The 27,624-nt window shown below is 49.4% G+C and overlaps 1 protein-coding gene across 1 annotated transcript in view; it reads left to right on the top strand.

Moving 5' to 3' along the window:
* GALNT18 (polypeptide N-acetylgalactosaminyltransferase 18) overlaps positions 1–27,624 on the top strand; it is a 353,171-nt gene that overhangs the window by 141,019 nt on the left and 184,528 nt on the right. The gene's annotated exons all lie outside the window — the stretch shown is intronic.

Raw genomic sequence — 27,624 nt, 5'->3', positions numbered from 1 at the left:
CACCTAGCTCCCATGGTACAGAACAGGGCAGAGAAGGGCAGGGAATGGCTATGAGGGCAGACAAGCAAATGCCAGGCACACTAATATTAATATCTGCCCTTTTTAGAAAAAATAATTACATTAGTATTTAGCATTGATTTTTTCCCCTATGTGCTCTATCATATCTGTCTTATGCCTTTGATATTACTTTGCAAGTATTTGAATCTCTCGTATAATCCATCAGTTTCATTTTGTCTCCTGGAGTGCTTAATCCTTCCACTCCAGTCGGGTGGTTTGCTCCAGGCCCGCCTCAGTGCTGCTGTCTGAGGCTTCAGGGCAACTTCATCTTGAGGTATGGCCCCTCATCCTCACTCCTGGGCTGAATTCCCTGGGTTAATCCCATGGATTCCCCCTTTTTGTTTTTTTCCCTTTTTTATACCAGCTTGTCTTCCAGCAGATTCCCAAGAAAGAAGCCATGGGAAATAAATATTTTGTCCTTGCATGTCTGAAAATATCTTTATTCTACACTCACATTTGATTGACAGGCTGGCTTTAGACCTCTAAGTGAGAACAGATTTTCTTTAGACTCTTGAAGGTGCTGATTCATTGACTTCTAAATACCAGTATTGCTTTGGAGATCTGCTGCTATCCAATTTTCCGCTCCTTTATATATGACCTCTTTGGAAGCTTTTAGGATTTTCTATATATCCCCAAATTATCTTTGCAAATCGAGATAAACAACCCCAAATATAGATTTGTTTTGTTGTGAGCATAAAGCCACCAGCTCGGTGGGGCTTTTCTCCACAGTAAGGAAAATATCAAGACCCAATGGGACTAAAGCTTTCATCTTAGATCGAGCATGATATCCCAAAGGGATCAGCTGCTAATTGTAGGGCTTTCTGGCAGAATTAGCCATCAACCATGGATGATGAAATGAAGCCTTCCCTTTCTGCTCTAACTTGGTGAATCTGGTATTTTGAATAAACAGGACCCCTGGGGTGTAATTAAAAAAGCATCTGTATTTCTGATATCTCTGTCCTTTCAAACATCTTCAATAGGAGTAAGTCTTCCACCTCAGTGGGGTGAAAATTCAGACAGGACCAGGACTTTCTTTAATTAAGGGGCAAGAATAAGTCATATGATTACTTTAAACCAAAGTACAGTCTAGATTCCATCATTAAGAGAGTACTGCTGCTGCTGCTAAGTCGCTTCAGTCGTGTCCGACTCTCTGTGACCCCATAGACGGCAGCCCACCAGGCTCCCCCATCCCTGGGATTCTCCAGGCAAGAACACTGGAGTGGGTTGCCATCTCCTTCTCCAACGCATGAAAGTGAAAAGTGAAAAGTGAAAGTGAAGTCGCTCAGTTGTGTCCGACCCTCAGTGACCACATGGACTGCAGCCCACCAGGCTCCTCTGCCTATGGGATTTTCCAGGCAAGAGTACTGGAGTGGGGTGCCATTGCCTTCTCTGTAAGAGAGTACAGGGCTATATAATCATGAAATTTCACACTTGGTTTGATGCTGATTCTTCTCTAAAGGTTCTGCAGTCCAAGGAGGGGCAGGGCAGTCCTGCTTCTCTCTTTCTTCACACCTCCTTCCTTATTTGCTAGCTGTGCTCTTCCATCATTCTGGAATGGAGGGAGGAAAGTGGGGCAGGTAGGGGGAGCAGATGGCAGGATCTCCCTAACTTAGCTGATACTGTCTGAAGATGGCTTTGTACCTTCTTCATCTGTCAGACATGGAAGATGACTTCATGAGTTCTCTGGAGATTACCCTGCTGGACCGGGTAACTGACACTTTCTTGACAGAGGCCATGCCTAAGTTTTAACTGTCTCCTCCCAATCCTTCCATAGTTTTTGATCCCCATAGTGGCTTATGGAAGGATCCCTTACATTGGCTAGCTACCTTCTTGGAAAGGAGACCTATTAAAATGACAGCAGACTGACATTCCCTCCCTGGGTTCCATGTTTGTGCACCACTGTCCTGCTTTTGAAGGGGGTGGGGGTGGTGGTTAGTGGTTGCTTTAGCTTTCTCAGGCATGAGACATCAGTTGTGAGCCTCCTGTGTCCCCCAGCTGTAGAGAACACACACATCTGTACTGTAGATGGTACCATTGAAGCCTCTCTTATTAAGCTTGGTGTGGGAGGTAGGTCATCCAACCTTTCCCCTTGACAGAGACCCCCAACTCAGAAATCCTCTTCAAAAATCCTCTCTTTCATCTCTAACAACCCAGTCCTTTCCAATCACCTACTTTGATGTTTCCCCACTAGTAAGTAAAACTCAATTTGGGCATCTGGTCTCCATCACGTCTTGGTGCCTTAGTGAAGACTCCCATCTTAGCATTTCCTGTTACACAGGCATCTTCAAGAATCTGCCTCCCCTGTGCAGTCCTGTCATACCATCTTAAAGTTGCTATGAAATAGCCATCTCCAGTATCTATTGGAGTAGATAGATATTGGAGAGATCTATCTACAATAGATAGATATTGGAGATAGTAGTGGGTAGTGGCTCCTGAAGGAATCACTGGGGGACTGGAAATTTGATTCCTTCAGAAAGAGTTTCCTGGAAAAAGGACATTGCAATTAGTGAGCTGAAAGCTCAGCCTGTCACTGGTGCTGTCAATAGCAGAGCAAGAGTGCTGGGTGATGCTTTATGAGCCAATAAAGGAGGATGCCACAGCACCTCCAGAGTGGTGGCAAGCACATTTTATTTGGTTATCTATTGCTGTTAATTTTATAGGCTATGGGGAAAATTTCTCCCTTCTGAATGTGCCCAGTTAGCTCTGTTCACCCAAGAGGAATCACATTCCCTGGCTCTGAGTATTCCTGAATATGCACAAGAGAAAATAGAAGGAGAACGGAAAGATATATTCCCAGGTGTGAACAATTCTAGCTCCAATAAGTCAGCTATTGCAAGGGTAAGAGTCTGGGACCCCAGGGAGCCTGACTCTGAAGGGTGCCATCTCCGTGCTGTTATTGGTGTCTAGATGGCCCCCAGTTCCACTGCTTTCCATGAGAGCCTTTATGCTGAACTAGTGTTATCAGCTGGTTTGGGGGCAGCCTAAACGAATTGATTTCTGATTTCCATGGGCCTGGCTGACAGATATAAAGGGGAAATATGACTCTTGAACTCATATGTTGAGAGAGAGCCTCCAGGGGACAAGAAGGGAAAGCTGAATAGAGAAGACACTTAACGTCTTCTCCATGTCCATATTTCCATCACCATGAGCATGTCCCCATTCAGGAAAGGAAATTTCGACTTTAGAGGTAGGTCATGAAAACCGTGGCTCCCCAGCTCTGCTCCTAGATTTGGCAGCTGTTGCTTCCTCTGGTGTAGACAGTGGAGTCAGGGTCTGCTTGGTTTGGATTTCTATGGAGTCAAGGTGTGTGTGCGGCAGCTGAGTGTGGACCATGACAGTGGCCACCCAGAGGCCATGGGGCACTGGTTTCACTAGAGACTCCCTGAAGGAGGCCTTTTGGCACTGGGAGAGTCAGACTGGCTCTTTTCTAGTTTTCTAATGTCACTTATTCTGCCTGAGGCTGCGCATCTGCTGAAAACAGAAGAAATAAAAGTTGGACAGGTACAACTGTCCACCTTTCTCCTTTCAGAACTGGCTAGTGGTATCACTAAGTCCCATACCGAGCAAAAGCAACAGAATCCAGCAACTTCTGGTCAAGTTTTGAAGGCTTTGTTTTAAAGGATGCCTTTGATTTTAACATTCATTATCACTAAAAGGAGCAAAACTCAATTTGGGGTCTCGGGAACTCCAACTCTAAACTCTTAGGATGTCAGGAGTCTGGCTCTCAGGTTTTCACCCTGCTGTCTTAATGAGGTTGATTGTTTTTTCCCCTGAGCACCTACCTGTGATTTTCATTAAAAAAAAAAAAAAAGAAAGAAAGAAATGACTCACATGGATATTTAGAAGGATATCACTGTACTAAGTAAATGTTAGCAGGCTCTAGAAATATGATAATTATCAGCTATTTGAGATGCAGTGACTGTGATATGATAAGAAGATATATTATGCAGGTAGAAAGCACCCAGAGAAATGACAGAAAGTAGGATTATAAGAAGAAGAAGAAGGAGATCTTGTTTGGCTATTCTCTTTGTTGTGATAAAATTAAAGTGCAAGTAAATTGGAATTTATATGTTGAAATTTTCATAGTATTTAGTAGTCCATATCTGTTTGTTGAATAAATGCAATGTCTTTCCATGAAAGGTGCATCACTAGAAATAAATAGATAGACAGACAGATGATAGATAGATAGACAGACAGACAGATAAATGTCTGTATCTATATATTTGACCTATGGGAAATCTAAGGCCTCCCAAGCCTTGCCTCTGTTCCAGCAACTCTTCCATGGTTAGGAACCTCCTGTTTCTTGATCTTCAATGTTTGTTAAATGAATGAATGAATGAATCTACCTCTACTTAATTTTAAAGCCTGATGTTTCTACTTCTAAGAGGTAACTTAAATCTGGTTACTTCTCTGTATCTCAAACTACCAGCCTCATCCAAGGCCTTTCTTGCCTGGCTTGGTCTATAGCTCGTAACTGGCTTCCTCCCATTCATTGTCTGATCAGAATGAGCTTTTTCATATATTCATCAGCTCCTGTTGTTCCTTTGCTTGTGAAAGTGTTAGTCACTCAGTTGTGTCTGACTCTTTGTCACCCCCTGGACTGTAGCCCACCTCTGTCCATGGAATTCTCCAGGCAAGAATACTGGAGTGGATAGCTATTTCCTTCTCTAGGGGATCTTCCTGACCCAGGGATGGAACCTGGGTCTCCTGCATTGCAGGCAGAATCTTTATCATCTGAGACATCAGGGAAGCCCCTTTGCTTAAACCCTTCAAAGTTTTCCCTTGCTGTTGGAGCAAGACCCACACTCCTTACCCCAACTTACAGACTCCCATGTGATCTTTTCCCAGCTTCCAGTCATGCTGGTCCATTTTAGCTCTTTGGGCCCCCTTGGACCCCCTTAAGCTGTAAGACTCTCACGCATACTGTCTCCCTTGCCCTGCAGCCCATTCTTCTCACCCTTCGTATACCAGCTCAAATGTATCTTCAGCCTGACCTGTTCCGACTAGTCTGACTAAAGCAGCACCTCCCTTCCAGGTTTCTCTTTATTATGCCACTAGGTCTATTTCCTTCATAACAAGTGTCACAATCTGCAATGACCTGCTTGTATTCTACTTAGTGTCTGTCTCCATCAGTAGAATGTGGGCTCCATGAGGCAGACATGCCTGGAAAGTTCACTGTCACAGTCATAGCACCTGGCACTTGACAGGTACTAGGTGTTCAGTGCTGACCGAATGGCCTGGGAGTGAACTTGCTGCTGTCTCCCCCAACATACATGTCCACTTCAGCCTTGCAAAAGGATGACCCTGCTGCTGCTGTCCCTGGAGACTTCCTTTAGAGACGGTAGCCAGGATGCTGCCAGTGACACTCACATATTTCACCGGGCACTGTCTGTGTGTGCTGTCGCCTTCTGGGCTGAAATGAGCCTTCTGGAATCCCCGGGCTTTCTAAATGCTGTGAATATACAGCATTAACCAGGTCTTGCATCTCTCCTGAATAGCTAAGACATCTTTATGTTGAAATGCAGATTCTCTACTGAAAGGCAAATCTTTCATTTCAAACCTTGGAATAAGACTGGGTTTGTATTTATAACGTAAGTTCTATACGAGGGCATATTCTGGGCCCAGAGCACTTTCATTTGATTGCTCAATAAATACATTTTCACTCCCGCAAGCTCTTGCCTCAGAGTATTTTGCACTGAGATAGTCAAATAAGTGATGGTAGCCCTATTGAGTTCTATTTAATTCTATTCAATAATGTTCTGTATGGTTCCAGGGATTTCCTGGGCCTTTGTATCTCAGAGATGGTTTGAGAGTATCTTGTCTGGGGGGGTCCAAAGAACTAAAATGGGACCAGTGTGATGGAAGCTTCCTACCTCATTTTCTTGCTGGGTATCCCAGGCAGGTTACCAAACTTCTCTGAGCCTCAGTTTTCTTGCTTAGTACAGCTCCATGAGGATTCTACTTTTATGTGCCAACTCCTGTGACGTGGACATTATGAATATCATCTCAGGTAACCTCAAAATCTCACAACAGAGTGGGTGTGCTCAACAGAGTGAAAGGAAAGGGGATGTATTGAAAGAAAGCCAGGGAATCGGAGCAAGAAAAAGCTTGCCTGGGATTCATGTTGCTACCCCAGTCACTGGCACCCTTATAAGCAGCCAGTCACCACCTGCCTGTCATGATAGCATGGAGAGGGAGGTCTTGGACCAATGCCGTGTCAGACTGGACCAGCACTACCTGCTTCCCTGATTCTCAGATGAGAAAATGAAGTCATAGAATGGCACAACTCATATGAGTTGTGTCCATTTGTCCATTCATTCATTCGTCAAACATCTGTTGGGCCTCTGTCATGTCCTAAGCCCTGGGCCATGTCTGGGGATGAAGACATATTTTGGGGACACAGTCCTGGCTTCAGGGAATCCCTGCAACCATGAGCAGAATTGAGGCCCAGCCAACCAACCAAGGATGAGAGGAGGAGGCAGTCTGTGTAGACTTGTCTTGCAAGAAGACTGGAATTGAAGAAGAGGGGAGAAATGAGAGGATAGGGTGAGGGGATCCAAGAAAGGTTTTATCAGGTGAGGGGGACTGGGGCACATGGGTGATGTCAGGACACTGATCCAGAGGAAAGGTGAGGAATGAAGACACAGTGAGAGGGTGACGACATATGTGCGGCGGCTTTTGAGTGTGGATGGGGAGGAACCAAGAAGTCACTGGAGGACTCCCCAGCAGTCCAGCGGTTAAGACTGTGCTTTCACTGCAGGGGGCTTGGGTTCGATCCCTGGTCAGGGAACTAAGATCCTGCATGCTGTGCAGTGCTGCCAACGTTGTTGTTTTTTTTTTTTTTAAGTCATTGGGAGGGATATTTGATTGCCAGGCAGAGGTTTTTAGGATGGGGACATGGAGGGGGAAAGTGACCCTGGACACAGAGGGTGAATCCTGGGGCCACAGGCGGTTGGGGACTGCAGAGGTACTATAGACACACCATGGCAGCCACAGGTCCTGGCTGTCCTTCCTGGTCTTTGAGTGTGGGGACAGACCCTGGGGAGATGCTGGTACAGGCCAACCATAGCTAGGAGAAGCTCTCTGGAGGAAGGGAGGGGTCTGAGAATCTGCCAAGAGACCCAGCTAAGGAGGTCCTAACCAGATTTTCAGTTGATGTTCTGTTCTCTGCCAGTATCTCAACTAGCCCTTGAGTAGAAAGGAGTCAGAGAGAGATTGCAAGATCAAAATTCTGCCAGTGTATAGTCATCCTATCACTGTCCTCAAGGCTATGCCTGAGGAATAATGGGGTCTACAGAGTGGCCACTTACCCAGACAATGGCATGGAGGGGAGGCTCTTTTTCACACCCTAATGATTGCGAGGAAGTGAGGTGTACAGAGGAAGGTAGGGGCTTTTTTCCATCTTCTGAGAAGGTGAAAGTTCCCAACTACAGGCCAGGCCACAAACATGGGGCATGGCACAGTAGAATTTCCTCTGCACCAACAATAGGAACGTGCACAGACAGACGGACTGTAGATGTAACTGAGTGCCTGGGGTCTCAATTCTGGGAACCTGGAGCCGAAGACTTGGCCCTCAGCCTGAGAACCCCAGGTCTGCAGGCTCAGGGACACAGCAAGAATGGCAGTGGGGGCCAGGTGTGAAACAGGGTTGGCCCTGAGCCCTCCCAAGGCAGGGAGACACTTTGGGCACAACTTCAAAACCATCTCCATCTAGGTGTCACTGTCCATTGCCAAGGGAACCTGAGACACAAAAGCAGATTGGAAAGACAGTATTTCTGGCTGTTGGGGGTGGTAGCCATTGTTTGGTCTAAGCAGAGGCTTAAAAGGTTCGGAGCACAAGGTCTCATGTGCCTGGCGCAGGGCAGAGACCTCTGCTTGGGGATTTGCTTCTCAGTCCTTGTGTGTGTGTGTGTGTGTATGTGTGTATTTTGTAACCTGTGCTGCAACAATGACCTTGGTAGTACTCGCTGACACTGATTGGGTGCTTACCCCATCCCAGGCACGGTAAGTGCTTTCCATCAAATGTTTCATGTAAATGCTTTCCATGAAATGTTTCATATACTCTTCCCAGCTCTTAGGAGGTAGGTTTTCTTTTTATCCTTTTCCCACATCTGAGTAATCTGAGGTGCTGAGAAAGATTCTAGCATTTGCTCAAGGTCACACGGGTAATGAGTGGCAAGCTGGGAGTCAAACCTTGGCCTGTCTCATTCGGTGCCCATGGTCTTGACCACTCTGATGTGCTCACACATGAAATGGATGCTGAGGGTGGCTGAGTGGCATGTGGAATCAGTGCTGTGAAAATGCTCACGGGGAAGGGTGCCTGTTCCAGGGTGCGCCTGCTGACTCGCCTACCTCGAGGGCCCCCCAGGCTCCTGAGGAAAAGCCTGGGCTTCCGGTGAAGGGGAGGCTGCAGACAGGAACAGCGAGGCCCTTGTGGTGCCATGAGGTGTTGGAACCGTGCTCATAATGAGGAGGAGGTTTGCAGAGCTGCCCAGATGCCTTTCATCCGCTCCCTCTGTGAAGTCCTTGGGAACAGTCTGGGGCCCTAGTTTGAGGCCATCATTAGCACTGTGCTGTCTGAGACAGTCGTTTATACAACTCAGACAGCCTTTCCTGGCTCCCAGGAGCCAAAAAACAATCTCCTCAGAGCTGGCTTACTGGCAGTCATGTGGAACGCTGCGTTCTGTCAGCGTGTCTCCAGAGGCAGCAATCATGCCTGCTACCCCGCTACCAACATAGCCCCCCGCCAACATACCCCGCTACCAAGCCCTGGCTGGAGCAGCAAGCCCCAATGACCCGCTGTCAGTCTGTCCATCTGTCCAGCCAGCCAGTCCATTGTGACATGATGGTATCCAGTAGTACACCTGGTTACCTGTCCATCTCATACCTGAGTGTGAGGTTGGTACACTGGCGGGACACCTGGTTACCTGTCCATCTCATACCTGAGTGTGAGGTTGGTACACTCGTGGGACACCTGGTTACCTGTCTATCTTATACTGAGTGTGAGGTTGGTACACTGGTGGGACACCTGGTTACCTGTCCATCTCTTACTGAGTGTGAGGTTAGTACTCGTGGGACACCTGGTTACCTGTCCATATTGTACTGAGTGTGAGGTTGGTACACTGGTGGGACCCCTGGTTACCTGTCCATCTCATACCTGAGTGTGAGGTTGGTACACTGGCGGGACCCCTGGTTACCTGTCCATCTCATACCTGAGTGTGAGGTTGGTACACTGGCGGGACACCTGGTTACCTGTCCATCTCATACCTGAGTGTGAGGTTGGTACACTGGCAGGACACCTGATTACCTGTCCATCTCATACCTGAGTGTGAGGTTGGTACACTGGCAGGACACCTGGTTACCTGTCCATCTTATACCTGAGTGTGAGGTTGGTACATTGGCAGGACACCTGATTACCTGTCCATCTCATACCTGAGTGTGAGGTTGGTACACTGGCGGGACACCTGGTTACCTGTCCATGTCATGCCTGAGTGTGAGGTTGGTACACTGGCAGGACACCTGGTTACCTGTCCATCTCATGCCTGAGTGTGAGGTCCATCTTATACCTGAGTGTGAGGTTGGTACACTGGCGGGACACCTGGTTACCTGTTCATCTCATGCCTGAGTGTGAGGTCCATCTTATACCTGAGTGTGAGGTTGGTACACTGGCGGGACACCTGGTTACCTGTTCATCTCATGCCTGAGTGTGAGGTTGGTACACTGATGGGACACCTGGTTACCTGTCCATCTCGTACTGAATGTGAGGTTGCTACGCTGGTGGGACACCTGGTTACCTGTCCATCTCGTACTGAGTGTGAGGTTGCAGGGAGGCTCCCTCATCTCTGTATCCCTTCTGTGGTTCCCAGACTTTCTCCAGCACTAGCACCTGCAGAATCTGCTGCAGTGGCTGCGGGCTAAACAGGCATTCTCAAAGTAGAGGGGGCCACTTTGATTTATAGGGGTGCTGTTTGAAAAAGCTCCCAGTTCCAAGAATTCTGCTAGCAGGAAACACAGGGAAATGGGGGTTCAGTGAAGAGCCTGTGCGATCCTCCCACCCCCAACTTAGCCTCTTTTACTCTCCAGCAACCTCCATGCAGCCTGGGCTCAGCAGCTCTGTTTGTCAATGTGTGTTCTAGGGAACACTGCATCAGAAACACAAGAGGAGATTGTGGTGCAGAGAAAAGACTCAGAATATCAGAACAGGCTCAGCCGTTTATGAGAAATGCATGGCAGGAGGGAGGACCATAGTCATCAGTGTGGAGCTGGGGTGCTACAACTCCAGGCCTGGAGTGCCTTTCTTTTCTGTATCTGTATATCCAAGTGCCTTCCACGATGTGCCCTTGGGAGGAAGAGCCCTTTGATGCCCAGGTTGGGAAAATGAGGCATCATGATGCTCAGGTGAGGAAAATAGAGCTGGCACCATCAGTTATTAAACTTCCAGAAGGCTTTTTGGAAGAAGGTAATGATACCACAGTGCTCCATGTGAGAGACGGAATAGTATTTGTCCAATAAACATTTACGGAATATAAAAGGATTACAGTATTTGTTAAGGGGATGAAACACTAAGGACTGCTTTGTCCTTTGAAATGTGCAATGGTTTGAATTGACATGAAGTTCTGTTGATAGGGAGGAGCTCATTTCTTAGGACTTGTTAATAATTACCCTGTCCCAAACCTTCTGCTTGGCTTCCCTGGTGGCTCACCAGTAGAGCATTCATCTGCATTGCAGGAGACTCGGGTTCAATCCCCGGGTTATGAAGATCCCCTGGAGAAGGAAATGGCGACCCATTCTAGTATTCTTGTTTGGAAAATCCCATGGACAGAGGAGCCAGTCAGGCTATAGTCCGTGGGGAATCAAAAGTCGGACACGATTGAGCCATTGAACCAAATCTACTCTAGAATCTTGAGGGGTGGACCATCTTGGAGTGAATTTGTCTTTTCCCCAGACTTTCCATATAACCTTTTGTGTACACACTGAAGTTTGGGAACTGTTCCCCAACCCAGTGGTTCTAAATTGGCTGTGTATTGAAATCACCTGGAGAGATTAAAAAAATGAAACAGAACTATAAGGATGCCTGGAACCCCACCTGCAGAGAATTTGAATAGGACAGTCTGGGGTGGGCCTGAACATTTGTGGCTTTGTTGTTGTCTGCTCCCCACTTGGCACTGGTGTGCAGCCAGGGTTGGGAACTAGGGTAAGCCACAGACTCAGGGACAGCGCCCATCTGTGCTCTGTGTGTGAGTGTGTGTGAGTGTCTTCTGGGCCGGCTCCAACCCTCAGAGACATTTTTGGCCTGGACCTGGGCTCACTCCAGGATACCAAATGATTCCCTCTGACGCCTCTGGTTGGCCATCAGATAGGCACGGCAGCCTCTGCTGTGTTCAGAGGATCTTGCAGGAGCCCAGGAAAGAGCCTCTGGCATTGCCGCTCCTGGCTCTGGATCAGACAAGTCCTTCTGAAGGAGCAGAGGGCAACAGCTGCGTCTGGAACCAGCCCATCCTGGGGGTGTTCCGATTATCAAATGGTGGAGGACAGCCTGGGGGAGCAGCACCTGATAGAGGGTGCCACAGAGCCGTGAGCCTGACACTTGGCATCAACTTCTGTATATTAGTGGAAGAGCCAGCAGAGCCCTCTCCTGGACCACCCACCACCCCCATGGACACACGCTCACACAGGGGCGCCTGTCTTCTCACAATCAAGAGCTCCCTTCCTCCTGGATCCCAGATTAGGAAGATGTTCTTCTCCAGACACGCTACCCCCATTCAGAGATGGTCAGTTTATTTTCCATCTTTTATTAATCACAGCCACATGTAGCTGTTAAGCAGGGCTTCTGACTCCCAGTTAATATTTTTCCACCCTGAGTCTTCTAGAAATCAAACTCAAAGCCAGGGAATTGGGTCCCTTCATTGTGCACGTCCTTATTGCTGGGCCTTTTTGTAACATTTTGAAGGCCTCAGAACATCCTGCCCAGGCCCCACTTCTGAGATCAGATGAGATGGGGTGCATTCAAGGTGGTGTAGCCATAGATCAGGTCTCAGGTCCTGTCCTGTCTCCCTCTCACTTCTGGCCTCTGTGTTCCCTTCAGCAAATCCCTGAATCTAATGGAATGAATGGTTTTGCCTCTTTCTCTACCCAGGGAAATGAGACAGGTGAATGCATGAGCCTGTGAGGTTCCAACCATTTTTTTAGCCAGTAACCCTTTCTTTCAAAAGTTTTCTATGCAAAATTCTAGGAATTTAGGACTCAAAGCGTTATGGTAAAGGGACCTCACGCCTCCCTTCCCCTCAACACAGGGTCCACTTTCCCCAAAGGGGGGTCCACAGAAGCTCTTGAAAACCACCCTTAGCTAGGTTAATTGTGGGGAGGGCATCTTCTCTCCTATGGGGGATTCTATATCAAAGTCTTGGGAAAGTAGTTAGGTGGCGTGCATACTTTGAAAAAGTATTCCAAAATGGCCATTATTTTTGTTTTCAATTGTGATAATTTATTTTCAAATTTCAAGGAATATGAAAGTAGGAATTTTTAATATTTATGAAAAGGAGACATTGATTTATAAAAGGCTGCAATCCATTGATCTAGATCATTGTTCTACGAAATGCTGGTCACAACCCATTAGTAGGTTATAGAATCAATTTCCTAGTTCATAACCAGCATTTGTTCTTTTTTTTAGATGCGCTGCTAGGTCTTCGTTGCTGTGTGCAGGCTTTTCCTAGTTGTGGGGAGTGGGGGCCACTCTGCAGTTGTGATGCGCACACTCCTCGTTGTGGTGGCTTCTCTGGCTGCAGAGCACAGGCTCCAGGTGTGCAGGCCCAGCAGGTGTGGCACATGGGCTTAGTTGCCCCAAGGTATGTGGAATCGCCCCGAACCAGGGTCGGACCTGCGCTCCCCTGCATTGGCAGGTGTATTCTTAACCACCGGACCATCAGGGAAGTCCCCAACATTTGTTCTTAACAAAATAGTGTAGCAAAAAATAGAATATACCAGTGTTAGTCACATATAGTAAAGCTAAAGACTGTTTTGTAAATTGTGGTTTCCCTTACGTGTGTTTACATGTATGCACTAGACATCAATGTAGTGAGTTATAAAGAACACTGGTCTGGATGGATGGTTCCTGTGGTCCTGGATGGATGGTCCTTCAGGCTCTGACTGCCCCATGTCTGCATCTGGGAACTTTCTGACCTGCTGTGCTCAGCTGTGCACTGTCAAGGAATGCGGGGAGACAAGGGCTCAGAGGCAGGACTTCTGGGCAGGGTGAGCCCCTCACCCCAAGAGAGCCCAGCACCCTCACACATCCCTCAATTCCACTCCTCCTACTTGGGCCTGGCAGAAGGAAAGGTTAATGTGGCACTGACCTTGCCCAATTCTATGGTTCAGGATGCTAACTGTGGTATATCTTATACAAGACAAGTGGCATATATGTGTGAGGGGTCTGGGGGCTTCCTCTTTGTGACCCCCAACAGTGGAGGGTCTTGTCACCTCCAGGCCTCTCTGGTTCGTGGAGTCTGCCTTCAGGACCCTGCCTGAGCTACACTTCTCAGCCTCACACTCCGGGTTGTCTTGCTAAGGTGCCCGCCCACTGGGTCATGAGCAGAGGCCAGCCTGGACAGCTCCCGTGCTACAAGGAATCCATAGGGTCTCCCTCAGAGTAACAGCCCCCTAGGAAGGGAATCCCCGAGTCCTAGCCCCTGGGCTGCATGTATGACAGACCAACCTGGCCGGAAAAGGCACTGCCTCCCACCCAGCTCCCCAGTCAGACAGATCCATCCTGATGCAGAGGCTCTCACATTTGGGCACTGGGCTCCCCTACTCCCGTGCGGCTTTCCCGACTTCTCTTACTCTCCTCACCCTAGCAGGAATGGGGGGAGGAGCAGGGAGCAGAGCCTGACTTTCCCCAGGAACCTCACCCCAGGATACCAGCGGGCTCTGGGTCCTCTTGTCCCATTAGGGAAGGTATAGGAGCCTTCCCTATAGCTACCTGTTCTCAGTTACTCTGTATCCCTGACTCTGGTGGGAAAGGTGAGAAAGCAATGAGCAGCCACCTCATAAACGCCCCGTTGTTTGCTCATAGTTCTATCCTAGCACCCAGCATAGTACCTGCCCATAACTATAGCAACCTTTGCCAGGGATTATATAGCACATAGAATGTGAGAGGCTGTCTTACTAATTTATTCAGTCCCCACGAGGAAGCAGGTAGTGTGATTATCCCCGATTTTCCACGTTAGGAAAACAAGGCACAGAGAGGTTAAGTGACTTATACCAGGCCACATAGCTAATGAAGAATGAAGCCAAACTGCAGCTGTGTGGCTCAGAGGTCCTGGACTTCCCCGCCAGACCAGGCTATCTCTGCACAGTTGCATCTCGATGCAGTTTGTTGATTAAGTGAATTAACTTACATTTGTTCCTCCAAATGCATAGAGTTTAATTTCTACCTCTCTGTGGGTACCCAGAAAAGGTAGGGCAAGCCCCTGTGTCTTTTTCAGTGTGCCAGGGCCCACCAGGGCACTTCTTTTTAAGCCACCCATCCAGAGGAAAGGGCATTAGAGTTGGGTGCCTCTCCTTCTTGAAGAGAAGGATATGCTCATGGATCCGTTAGAGGCCGTGCATCCCAGTGCCCTCTCTGGCAATCCACCAACTGTGAGGTGTGGCATGACGGTAGAACCTGGGCACCCTAGGTTCTCTGAGCAGACCTTTCATCCTCAGATCTGAGACTGAGAAACTTGGGCCTCCCAGAAAGGCTGGCTTGCCCCCCAACCCCACCCCTCCCCACCCCTGTGATCCTTTCTGGGTGAAAGAACAGGCTTTGTCTTGCACCTTGAAAATCCATTAGAACAGCAAACGCTCCTGATTGTGGAGGTCCCTGAAGGAAGTCTGGACCCTGTTGGTAATCCTGAAGTGCACCGTGGTGGCCTTCTCTGACCCTGTGCACGAGGCAGGAGCTTGGATGCTCTCCAAGGCCCCCGGCTGACAGAGATAGATAAGTGTGGGACCCCTATTCACTGTGTCCGGACATGTAGACTTTCTTTGTCTGAAGCCCTTGATTCTTTTATCTGACTCTGAGCCGAGCCCACCTCCATCCTCTGCCTCAGGTGCCCATGTAGCACGACGGGGTTGGTAAATTAAGAATTTACCAGATGGAAAGGTCTAATTTTTTTCTTCCTTTCAAAATCACAGGCATAACGGGGTTTTTTTTTTTTTTTGCACACATTCTGCTGGACACATGCTGCATCCATAATACAGAACGTTGAGACATCATAAAGGTTTTCACATCTTTCATGTGATAAATGTTTTTACCGTCATGCTTGAGAAATGGATTTTGTTTGAAATGGCCTATTTCCTTTGATGGCTTCTTTGACATGGATTCAAAGCCTTTCCTGGTCCTGCAAGAGCCTGGGGTTGGGAGGGCCTGTTTGTTAACTTTTTTCGAAGGACAAATCCACTTCTCTTCACTGAAATACAGCCTTGGCTGCCAGGGCTGGGAGATGTACGACTCAGAGCAACCAAGAAAAGATGTCCAGAGAGCCAACAGCTGCTGGGAGTGGTGGCGCTTGGCCCTGGGGCCCCCACAGCCCGGGTACCCAGGAGCCTGTGACCACACCCACTGCCCCCCCCGACCCAGGTCCTATGGATCCTTCTCCACTGGCAACTGCACTTAGAGATGCAAATGTGGCTGTTGAACCAGAATGCAACCCCATAATATTTCTTCATGCAAGTTTGTTTTTACAAGTGTTCTTCTCTCATCTTTGAAATGACACATTTTAATGGTCTTCCAACATGCGGTGAGCAGCCTCTTGGGACTAGAGAAATCTGTTTTCAGAACGAGCCTTTGTAGGCTGCTGTGGGCTGCTGTGACTCTGTGTGTGTGTGTGCATACGTGCACCCCTGGATAAGGATACAGCTGATGATAACTGAGCAAAACAGGAAGCCTGCTGTCCTCTGGGAGCCTGGTGAATAGTCCCGGGCTCTGGTGATTAATATCCTCTCCCTCCACACCTGCAGTGCTCCTCTCACCTCCCTGCCAGCCTGACGTATAGGCTGCAGGTGCATCTGCAGATCTAGACCTGGGCACCAGCCTTGGGGAGGAGTATCTGAGGGAGGAGCTGCTGATCTGTCCAAGGCTTGGGCTCTAGGGTTTGGCGGCTTCAGAGGTACTGGGTAGACTTGGGGGTCCAGCAGGTTGTCTGTCCCTAGCACCACTTTGCAGAAATCCTCAAGGGTAGTAGAAGATGCACTGAGAAGCGAAAGAGGGCACTCAGAGGCTTGATCTACTTACATGGTCTAAGAATCAGCTGCTACCGAGCTGTATGACCTTGGGCAAGTCATTTTAACCTCTCTGGACCTTAGTTTATTTATAAAATAAAAAATTTGAACTAGAGACCTAAGGATACAATTGAACATTCTGCTTCACCAATTCCCATGTGAGCTAAACTATCTTAGCATCATGTGAAAGGGTCTTAGAGATCATCACATCCCACTCCAGGAAGTTTACCCAAGAGAAAACTAAGGCCTGAAGAGAGGGAGGGACTTGCTCGTTCTCAGGATGAATAAGCTGCAGAGTCAGGGCTGGAAGGAAGCCTGTGACTCCCATCATCTCTACAGCCTGGTTCTCAGAGTGGGGCCCCTTCAGCAGCTTCAGCATCTCCTGGGAATTTGTTAGACATGCACCTTCTCAGGTCCCACCCCAGACCTGCTGCCACATCAGAAACCCTGGGGGCGGGGCCCAGCATGAGCCATGGTGCATCAAGCCCTCTGGGTAAGTCTGATGTTCATTCATGAAGGGGAACCACTGCCAGACAGCACACGGCTGCCCCTTTAAGACACTGGAAACCCGCAGGCTTCCAGAGAGGCTGAGACCAGAGAGAAGAGGGTAAAGTAATATTACAGAGGACAGGGACACACTCTTCCCAGCTTACCTCAGGCTGCAGGTTTCCCAACGCAAGGACTCTCCTGTAGCCTGTCCCACACCTAGGAGCTGCAGCTGTTGCAGGCAGTCTGAAGCTGGTCCGGGTTGTAGACCGTCTTGCTGCAAAGGAGCACATTTCTTTCTCCCTGTCGAGCCCAGCTGTTCCCATCTGCGTATTTGTGCCAGGAGAAGCATGCCACTTTAACGTCAACAGGGTCACCAACTAGTTCATCCCAAGAATTGATGTGTGGAAACACTGTGTTTTATGTGTGAATGGTGAGGTGTATATTTAGTAGAAGTCTGGGTGCTCAGCTCCAGGCTGTCAGCTCTCAGGGGAAAAAAAAAGATGATATGTGCTTCAGAGTTCATTATATCTCCTAGGCAGAATTCTAGGTTTAAAGGGTTGTTTTAAAGTAGCACATAATGGCACCTATAAATCCTCGTTCCTAAGGTATGTACATTTGTCACTCCCTAAAATGAGTTTTTCACATGTTCTTTATGTGGTTGGCTCAGAGCATAAAAACCTGGACCTTTAATGGCTGCTTTCATTCTGCATAATTTCTAATCAAGTCCATTTCCATTTCCATGAGCATGGATGCACATGCTGAGCTCTGGCTGTCCCTACCTGCCAGGCTGTCTCAGCTGTGAGCTCAGCCACACCCAGGCCCACAGCCCATGGTAGAGGGCATGGCGGTCCCAGGCTGGCAAGGAACCTGGTGTGAGATTTGTCTGCCTGCCAGAGGCCATCACACAGTATCTGGGGTCAGACGAGTTCCTGTTTCTTGTCTGCCATGTCAGCCCAGAATGAAATGACTAGTGCTTCTCCCTAGACCCCTGACTCATTCTCTGGTTTCTTGTTAGGACCCGTCACACTTCTTGAACCCCAGCCTTCTCATATCCTTCCCAGCCCCTCCCAGAAGGGCAGGCTGATTCCTCTGTCCTCTGTTCTGGCCTTGCTCAGGATCCTGTTTTCAGTGACTTGAATACACAGGATCATAACTACCTTGGTCCCTCCCAGCTGGGGCTGAATTAGGTGGGCTTGAGTAGTGGCCCATGAGGCCAGTACTAGGAGAGTAAGAGTGGGCCTTCATACAGTGAGGCTGAGAGGTGTGTCATAGCCAGCGTCCTGGAGGTGGATGCTCTTGACCGACAGGCAGATCCTGGCTAACACTCACCCAGCTTACAAGCTGCCAGGCTGTGCTCTGAGTGCTGGACACAGGTTCCCTTCCCCATTTCTCACTACTACCCTACAGAGTTGCTATTGTTATCCTATTTACTAGTGAGGAAACTGAGGCACAGAGCAGTTATGACCTGCTTAGTAGATGCAGCAGCCAGGAGCCAGTCTCTGCTGCCTCTGCACCAGGGGTCAGCAACTGCAGCCCAGGGGCCAGAGCTGACCGGCTGCCTGCTGTAGAAACACTCTTTCTGGAACAAGGCCACACCCACTCATTTACATATGATCTATGACTGCTTTCAAGAGACCAGGGTAGAGTGGAGTAATTATAACCAAGACCTCGTGACCTGAAAACCTAAAATATTCACTACTGGTCCTTTACAGAAAGAGTCTGCCAACCCTCGCATTACATCATACTGCCTCTGATGACTCCCATGAAATCTAATGCAGATGGTTTTAGGTATCTGCCAGTATGCAATTTCTCAGATTCCCAGATGAGAAAACTCCCAAAACAATAGAACTGCAGCTTCAGGGAGTTTTGAAAGCCAGAGTTTGGGGTAACCAAACTCACCAATTCAAAGCACAGCAGTGGAGGCAGGGCCGGCAGTGAGGAGCCGGTTGGAGACGAGGATGGTTCGGTCAGAGCTGGTGGGGAAGCAGGAGGCAGGAGGGCAGTGGCCTCGGCACATGCCTTGCACCTCCCGGGCTCTTGTTTGCTGTTCATTAGTGGTGCATGAAGGAGGCAGGGCCAGGGTGGCTTCAAGGTCAGGGGCGAGGCTCCAGCCACCTGCTGCCCTCATGTGCACCTGCCTCCTTCAGAGAGCCTGACTGGCAGCCCTGCCCTTGGTTTCCTGGGTGTGTGTCCCCTCGTGCAGTCCCAGAGCCATGTCAGGGAGGAGACCACCACTATGCTGAGAGCTGGTCAGCTCTCAACAAACGTGAATTGTCATTCCTTTGCCTCTCAGGGTTCCAACCCTGAGAGCAGAGTATTAGAACCACACCTTTATAAAGAGCAAAACCCACAATGATGGACCTCTTACTAGGTAAGACAGAATAATGTGCCTCCCCACACACACGCAAAGATAAGTACATCCCAATCTCTGGGGTTTGTGAATGTTAGCTGATACGGCAATGAGGAGTTAATGTTGCAGATGGAATTCAGGGTGCCCATCAGTTGACCTTAAAATAGGGAGTGTCCGGGATTGTCCAGGTGGGCCTAGTGTAATCATGGGGTCCTTCAAAGTGTCAAAGGGGATCAGAAGTCAGAGGGATGCCACATGAGAGGAATTCAACCCACTGTTGTTGGCATTGGCCATGAAATAAGAGGGTCATGGGCCAAGGACAGTAGGTGGCCTCTAGAAGCTGGAATGGGGGATTCAAGGATTCAAGAATTGTCCTCTAGGACATGCAGAAAGGAACACAGCCCTGCCAATACCTTGATTTTATCCTAGAGAGACCCTGTCAAACCCTTGACCTCCAGAACTACAAGATAATACATTGGCATGAAGTCACTAAATTTGTAGACATGTGTTACGGCAGCAACAGGAAACAAATCCACCGGCCAGGAGTCTGACAGTTTGCGAAGCACTTTACTGATGCCAGCAGCTCGCCTTATCTTCACAGTTAGCGAGAGGTTTTATTATCCCCATCAAACAGACAAGCTGGCTGAGGTTCAGGGAGATTGACGAAGGTCACACAGCCTGTCATGGGCAGAGCTGACTCTGGAGCCCCTGAGGGAGGCTGTCCTTTGCCATGCAGGCCTGGCCCTGCCTGGTCAGGAGGCCTTCTGTGGCAGCCACTCCCTTTCCCCGCAGTGCTCTCCACATGCCAGAGGAAGCTCTCCCTGTGTGTCTTTTCCACAGTGGATAAAGTTGTTCTGCAGAGGCTTCTAATGGTGTGGGGCCTGAGACTGTCAGAGCTCCTTGCTTCTGATTATCTCCAAGCTCTTTCCTGCCAGATCCCACTGCTTTCTCTTAGCCATTCTTAGGATTCCTGGAAAAGAAAGCCAAATTGTGGGGGCAAAAGACCTTCAGCTCATGTCAGTACTGCGTCTCTAAAAGTGGAGAGGAGGGGAGACCCTCAACTCAACACAGTACTTTGCTTCCTTATTATTAGGACTCTTAGCACATCAAAGGATGTTTTTAAAAACCTGAAGATCTCCCCTTGGGAGCCCAGGTACAAGTGGAGGCCTGATGCCTTCCTTTTCGAGGAGTAAGAAAAGCATCATGGTGACGTTTGCAAGTCCTCCTTTTTTTCCCCAGTAGAGCCCAAACACTGGGTTCATCTCACAGAGCGGGAAACGGGGATTTGCCCCGTGTTGGAGGGGAGGGTGGACTGAGGCTTCCCGCCTCTCAGGACCGCCTGTCTCCCCCAGGATCTCGGTGCCTCCCTCCAGCTAGGACAGGCCCAGGGGCACCACTTTGGATCCAGGGCTGGGTGTTGGAAGAGAAGTGGGGAGGGCACACACCGTGGAGTGTGGAGGTGGCACTGCAGAGGGCAAGCAGAAGCAGTCAGAACTAGCCGCTGCTGTTCTGGGGTGAACCACCCCATTTGCGGAGGTGTGAATCCTGCCTCATCAATATTGCTCCCGTGGATGGAATTTGAGGCTCTGAAGACACTTCCCAGGCTTCCGGGCTTCTCGGGCGAGGCCCAGGCATCAGGCTGTTTAAGTGGGAACAATGGTCCTTTATCATCAGCAGGGAGCCAGCCAGCAGGTGATACTGAACACCAACAACGTACATTTCTGGATATTCAATTAGCCCTTCTCTTTTTAACACCAAATAAAGCATACAACAAGACATCTCAAGAACGGAAAAAAAGTTTTCTAGAAATCACTTAACTGTACTTTTGAAACAGGTGAATTTTATGATATGTAAATTACACCCTAATAAAGCTGTTAAAAAAAAATAAAAGGAGTGGAAGGAAAGGAAACTGCTTTAAGAATTCTTATCTGGATATTCAGCACTGCCAGCTCCATTATTTCATGCTTAGCCTTCATCCCTCCAAAAGCCGACTTCACAGCAGCTCCCCCCACCAGCCTGGCAGTCTCTTCCTGTTCCACAACCAAGGAAATGCAGACTTGAAGGGCTGGACTGTGGATCTAATCCAGAGAAAATGAAGACCAGACCTAGGAGAGTGGGAGAAGGAGGCCCCAGGACACTCCGGGAGGAGGACAAGGCAACAGGACCATCTGTGCTTGTCCCCCAGAGGTCCTTTAGACATAGGGCCCCAGTGCACACAGCAGGCAATTACCTGGGACATTGGCCTGCCTGTCCTGCTTCCTCCCTGCCTCCCTGTCCCTAGACTATGGATCTCACCACCAAACACCAAAGCTTCAGCTCTGAGCATGGCCCGAGGGCAGAAACCGAAATAGCAGGCTATAGGACTGGCAGCAGGGCAGAAGGCAGGACCTCTTGCCACCCACCCTCAAAGTCTTCTTAACTCTGCCTTGAAGAGGAGCATATAGAGAACTGAGAAAAACCATTAAAAAAAAAAAAAAAAAAGAGGGCTCCACTGCTTGGGGAAATATTCCCAAAGGTGCCCATATGATGGGATCAGAAGCAGGGCTGCCACTTCCAGTGAGCCCTAGTCCAGCTTGAGCAACTGGCTAACTGGCCCTTAGCGAAGAGGGCCTCGTCCCAGGTGGCTCAGTCTGTCCCCCAGCAGAGCCTGGCCAGTCCTGCTGTCCAGCCCCAAATCACTTTGACCACCAGCAGGGATCGAGCACGTGACCCCTTCTGTTGCTATTTTAAGATTCATCTTAAAGTCTAAGGAGCAGAGTCGGGCTCAGGGAGAGGTCTGGGCTACAGCCTCTTCTGCAGCTCCTCCAGCCTCAGAGTTTCCACTGAAGGGCGTGGTGGGAGCGGACAAAATGGCTCAGCTCCAAAAGACAGGGATCCTCAGGAACGTGGTCCTAGAGAGGACAGGCCATCAGAAATGGGAGGGGCTGGGCAGCATGGTAATGTCTGCTTCACTCCAAGACCCGTTTTCTTTCTACTCCATCGTGCAGTCTTGGCACCGCCCAGACAGGCAGAAGCAGCGGGGAGAGCCTTCACTCCGGCTGCTCCTTGAAGCAGCCCTCCTCACACAGGTATTCCTCCCGCTTTCAGCATCAGCGGCTTTAGAGGCCTCACGGGCCTTGATTGGGTCTCCAGATGGCCTCCTCGTGCCTGGCTGGCGAGCTGGGGCTCAGGCTCAGAGCTGCAGCCTTGGGTACATTCACTGCTTGGAGCTTCGCAAGCTGCTTTCCTGCCCCAGTTCCCTCCTGTCTCTGTGAATTAGCATGGAGGCTGTCAGGACCTGGATCTGCAATTCTCCGCTCTCATTAGTGGGCTGCATGTCAGGCTCTGTGGGCCTATCTCTGGGACCATATCGTGGCATTTCCTGGATGCCTTCTGTGATCCCTGGCAGAACTTTCTGGAAAACAGGTCATGCGTAATGAGGCCTGGGCACTAACGTGGGGAACAGATGAACTGAGTGAAAGGTCTCCAGAAACCCATAATTCTTTTTCAGAGGCCTCCTAGGAAGGGCGCGAGCAAGTAATAGTCAAATTGTACTTAACTAGCAAGGCAGAGACACTAACCAGTTGGCATAAATGCTGGTCACAGTGTGGAGCAGCTGGGATGGGGAGGCAGAGGCTGGCTGGTAGGAAGATCTGGATCAATCCAAGAAAAGGGCCAGAGCAGTTGGGGTAAGAGGGCCACGTGGAGGGCCTCGGGGAAGCAGCTGTTACCAGTGCTGTGAAGGTATTGCAGTGGGTTAACAGCTGCTGTGAACCAGTGCAGACCAACTTCAGCAGACTCTCAGGGCCTGAAGTGCTCTAGTCCTCAGGCCAGACAGTATATCTCTCCTACAACATAGAGGCTGGGCTGTGCTCAGGAGTACAGTTTCAGCATCAAGCTCTTTCCTGTCTCTGAGCTGCAGTCTCCTCTCATCTGTGATGGGAATGATAGAACCTACATCATGGGACCACTGCGATGGCCTGGTCTTACCACTGGGCAGGGCCAGTGCAGTGGAATTGGGGTACAGTGTATGAGGGGATCGGCTTCAGGGGCAAGGTTTTGCGGTAAACACCCAAGATTAGCCTTCAGTCCCCTCCTCACTGGACCTCAAATAATTTTTGAATGGCACTTGGCCACTTTGGACAGAACCTTTGGTGATGGCTGGCAAGTGGCACCTTGGCATACGTGCTTGAAGGTTCAGAAACTATTTCCAAATCACATGGCCAGTCGGGCCTTTCGGACTTGCAGTGTGTGTTGTGGTTCTTCCTTCCCCATTCACTGGCCGTCCCAGGCCTGCTGAGGTGCTGGCAGCTCCAGTTCTTGTTCTGTAGTTTTTGCCCTGTTAGAGCCATCTGTCCAGAGGCCAAGAAGGACCATTGGCTATGGGAGGTCATGAGCAGAGAGGGGCAGAACACGGCACTGCCCCCCCTCAACCAATGAGTCTCCAGTGAGTATCCTCCATGAGTCGGGCCCCACTGGGGCCTCCCTCCTGCCCACAGCACGTGGTTGTTCATAGTGGGTCAGGGGAGGCAGAGGAATAGCTCTCCTGCCCGAGCGTCACACAGGCGCTGCTTGTGCCCCGTGTGTGACCGTCTAGGGAAATGGCCCTTCGGTGTTCCCTCTCAGCCTGCTTCTCCCTGGGACGAGCACAAGGCTGGGTGAGGAGTGGGCTGGAACCACAGCCTCTGTGCTGCGCTCAGAACCCTCCAAACATTGGCTCAGCTGCCCGGCTGAGTTCCTCGTGTTCTTCTCATTTGTGCCATGAACGAGCTCGCCCGGGGAGGCACTCAGCCCCCTGAATATACACGTCTCTCAGGTCACCCCTTCCGTGAGTCAAGAGTGAACCCCAGCGTGGGCCATGGCTCATGTTTGCCCTTCGGGGACACCTGATCATTGGGTGAGAGACGTCTGTGGGTCTTGCGCCTCACCAGATCTGTCTGGACACCTCCAGACCCCTGCGGAGGACCCAGCCAGGCACTTCCCTGGGGTCTCTTTGTCACCCTAACTGTGTCAGACATGTTCCTTCTTATAGGTCTGCTCTCTTACTGGAGAGTGCGAGGGGTTGAGTCTAGGACTGGTTAATGGGAGGCCACTCTGTCGACATGGACACCCTTCATCTGGGGCTACACAACAGCAGCATCTTCCAGAGCTGGGACCTCATTCATCTTCCTCACCTGAGCTCAAGAAGTGTCAGTGGAGGAGCACCCTGGCGGGCTGTGGGGCTGTGTGTGTCCTTAGCCACTGCCGCTCCCTGTGCTAACATTTCTTACATGCTGGGCACCGTGCTAAGCTCTCACATGGACCTTCTCATTGAATGTGCACCAATAGTCTAAGAAGAAGGTACTATTGGTACCCATTCCACTTTCCAGATGAGGAACTGAGGTGCAGCTAAGCTAATCCGGTAAATGGCAGAGCTAGAGTATACATTCTTTCTCTACAGCCAGTGCTCCTAAGGAAACAAGATGAATGGATTAGCAGAGTCACGTCCTCTTTACCTAAGGGATGTCAAATGTGAGGTGTAGAGCAGGGGTCAGCGTATTTTTTCTTAAAGGGCCAGAAAGTACATATTTTCCATTTTTCAAGCCATATGGGTCTCTGTCATACTCTGCCTTTGTTGTCCTGAAGCACTATAGCTAAATTTAGAGCAAGTGAATATCATGTGTTACAATAAAGCTTTATTTATGTAAAAGACGGTGGGCCAGATTTGGCCCTCAGACCATAGTTTGCCACTTGGCGGTGCAGAGGAAATCGTCAATGCCCCTGACAAACTGGGTGACCTCAGATTAGTCATTCAGCTTCTTCATCTCTGGTTTCCTCGTGTCTAGTAACTAACTACTATGGAGTACTGATTAACTGATTTGTTTTGAAATGATGGACTGATCTTGTAAGAGCCACGTACTCTGCTGGGAGCCACAGATACAGCAGGGAACAAGACAGATGTCCTCCTGCCCTCATGGGATCCAGCCTGTGAGCATGACAGAGATAACCTTGGGTAAAGACATCAACCAGCGCTGTGCTTGGCTCAGGCAGAAATTCACCAAATATACCCCCTCTTCTCCCTGTCCTGCCCCTGACTCATCATTCAGAACCCACCGCCATCAAATTTGTTGTCCTTTGTACCATACTGAGTAAAAAGGCAAAAGCATGTGCTGGGACCCAGGACTTTAATATGTTTATAATCCATTTTCATGCTATACCGGTCTAATTGTGAATCATAATTTTTTCATTAAATGACCTGATTTTACTTGATAATATCCGTTTAGGTATGTGAGAGCAGTAAAACTCCATTTGTGTTAAATATTATATGTGTGATTCAGTTGGTTCACTCATTTAGATTTTTACTACTCCTGAATCCAAACAATGAACCATCCATCTTTTTAGAAAGAACAAGGACCTTCAAGATCAGGTGAGCCCTGTATTTCCTTTCGAACACACCAAGTCGAAGGGCCAAGGGCAGCCTGAGCTCTGGGATGGAGCTTTGAGCAGCACCGCAGTCCCAGAAGTTCTTGCTTTGTCATAGAAATGCACACGTAGTTCGCATTTTACTCCTTTAAATGTCCTAATGTGTTTAATATATCTGAGTTTCCTCCTGCATCTTTAAGGAAAATTGGCAACTGAGATGACAGGCAGTGTTCATCTTTGGAATTCACCTGTATCCAGCCCTTTGCTCTGTAGAGGCAGTGCAGCCTAATGGTTAGGGCCACTGCCTCGGGGGACAGACTACCTCAGACTGCATCTCAGCTACTTCACGTCCTCCTAAGTGAAGGTCAAGGTTCTTATCCTCTGTGTGCCTCATGTTCACTCTCTCTAGAATGGTGACAGTGGCAGTCCCCACCCTGTAGGGGGGAAATGAGTTGGTAAGTGGAAAATGCTTATGGCAGAGCCTCACTCATGGTAAGCACTCAGCAAGTGCTAGCTGTGATGGTTATCCCAGGAGTTACATGGATCTCCAGTGTGAGTATATGCCCAGGACATGGCCCCCAAAAAGCAGAGGTGCTTACACACGTTCACCCAGCACCTGCGAGGGCCAGCTCCGTGGTCATGAGTTTCGGTGTCTCCCTGACTTGAGTCTCTGGTGTTGGTGTGAGGGCCAGCTCCGTGGGCATGAGTTTCGGTGTCTCCCTGACTCGAGTCTCTGGTGTTGGTGTGAGTGCCAGCTCTGTGGGCATGACTTTCAGTGTCTCCCTGACTCGAGTCTCTGGCGTTGGTATGAGTGCCAGCTCCATGGGCACGAGTTTCGGTGTCTCCCTGACTGGAGTCTCTGGCGTTGGTGCGCTCCTCTGCTTTCAGAATCACGCGCTGTTTAATTTGCAAGGAGCGGTGACAGCGCCTCTGTCCATGACATCCTTTGTGCACCTCCAGTGATGGCGCTTCCTCTCCCGGGAGCACCCCTTCTGTGACAGGAGTGTTCTGGGTGCTGGAAGTGTCCCCCTCTTATTCGCAAGCCTCCTCCTCTTCCCAGATGGACACTTCCAAGAATCTGTCAGGAGGAGGTGGTGGTATGCCACTCTGAGCTCTCCGGCCTTGAAGACCAAGCGGCCCTCCCTTTGCCTGTCTCCAGACTGTACCTTTAAGTTACCTGACATAAGTGTGTTTGCACCTCCTGGCTCCATGTAGATAGCTGAAGGGACTTTGGCAAGTGTCCTAAGCCTGCCTCTCCTGTTCTGAACCCCCTTCTGCTTTCTTCCTGGTCCCTGTCTCATTCCAGGCTCCATCTCTTACTTACATCATGTTTATGAACATGAAAGGCCAGTCCAGTGGCCTTAGCATCCCTGTCTAATTTCTGTGATTGCTGGCATTTGAATGGTGGGCCTGACTACCTGGTCCCTTGGAATGAGTTCTATAGTCCTGACCAGTCAGCCTGTGTCCTGGCAAGACCTACTCACTATCCCTGTAAAAAAGGGACTTGACCCTCCAGGCCGCACTTGCTATAGCAACCCTGTTATTGTGCGCGTACTCTGAAACAAGTGTTTCATGTACATTATTGCATGTAATCCTCACAGATCTCAGGAATGAGGAGTAGGTATTATTATTAATATCCCCACATTGCAAGTGAGGAAATCAAGGCGTCAAGAAGTTGAGTGTTTGCTTATGATCGTATCGCCAGTGAATAGTGGGGCAGGGATTTGTTTGAATCTGTGTCTATATAAATCCAAGCCTCTGCTCTTGTAGTAATAATACCCCCTCCATTTTCTTGGAAATTTCCAGGAGAACCATGAATTCTCTTGATCTGGTGTGAGCATTGCCCCTACAAAGTCTACCAGAGGTCCAATGAGCAGTGCCCAGAGTGTGTGGAGATTTGGGGATGGTTTGTCTATCTGCTGTGCCAACGAGCCCCTATCCTGAAGCAGCAGGAGGCAATTTGGCCGAGGGTCCTAGCAGTTAGGTGAATCTCATAGGGTGTAGCCAGGAAACTCTCAGCAGGACCAGACAGTGGAGAGAGAGTGGACTGGCAAGAACTGGACAATGGAGCAGGCACTCAGCTTGGGGAT

Source organism: Bos indicus x Bos taurus, chromosome 15 (assembly GCF_003369695.1).
Source record: "Bos indicus x Bos taurus breed Angus x Brahman F1 hybrid chromosome 15, Bos_hybrid_MaternalHap_v2.0, whole genome shotgun sequence".
Classification (NCBI taxonomy): Eukaryota; Metazoa; Chordata; class Mammalia; order Artiodactyla; family Bovidae; genus Bos; species Bos indicus x Bos taurus.
This window is presented reverse-complemented; position numbering and strand designations above follow the sequence as displayed.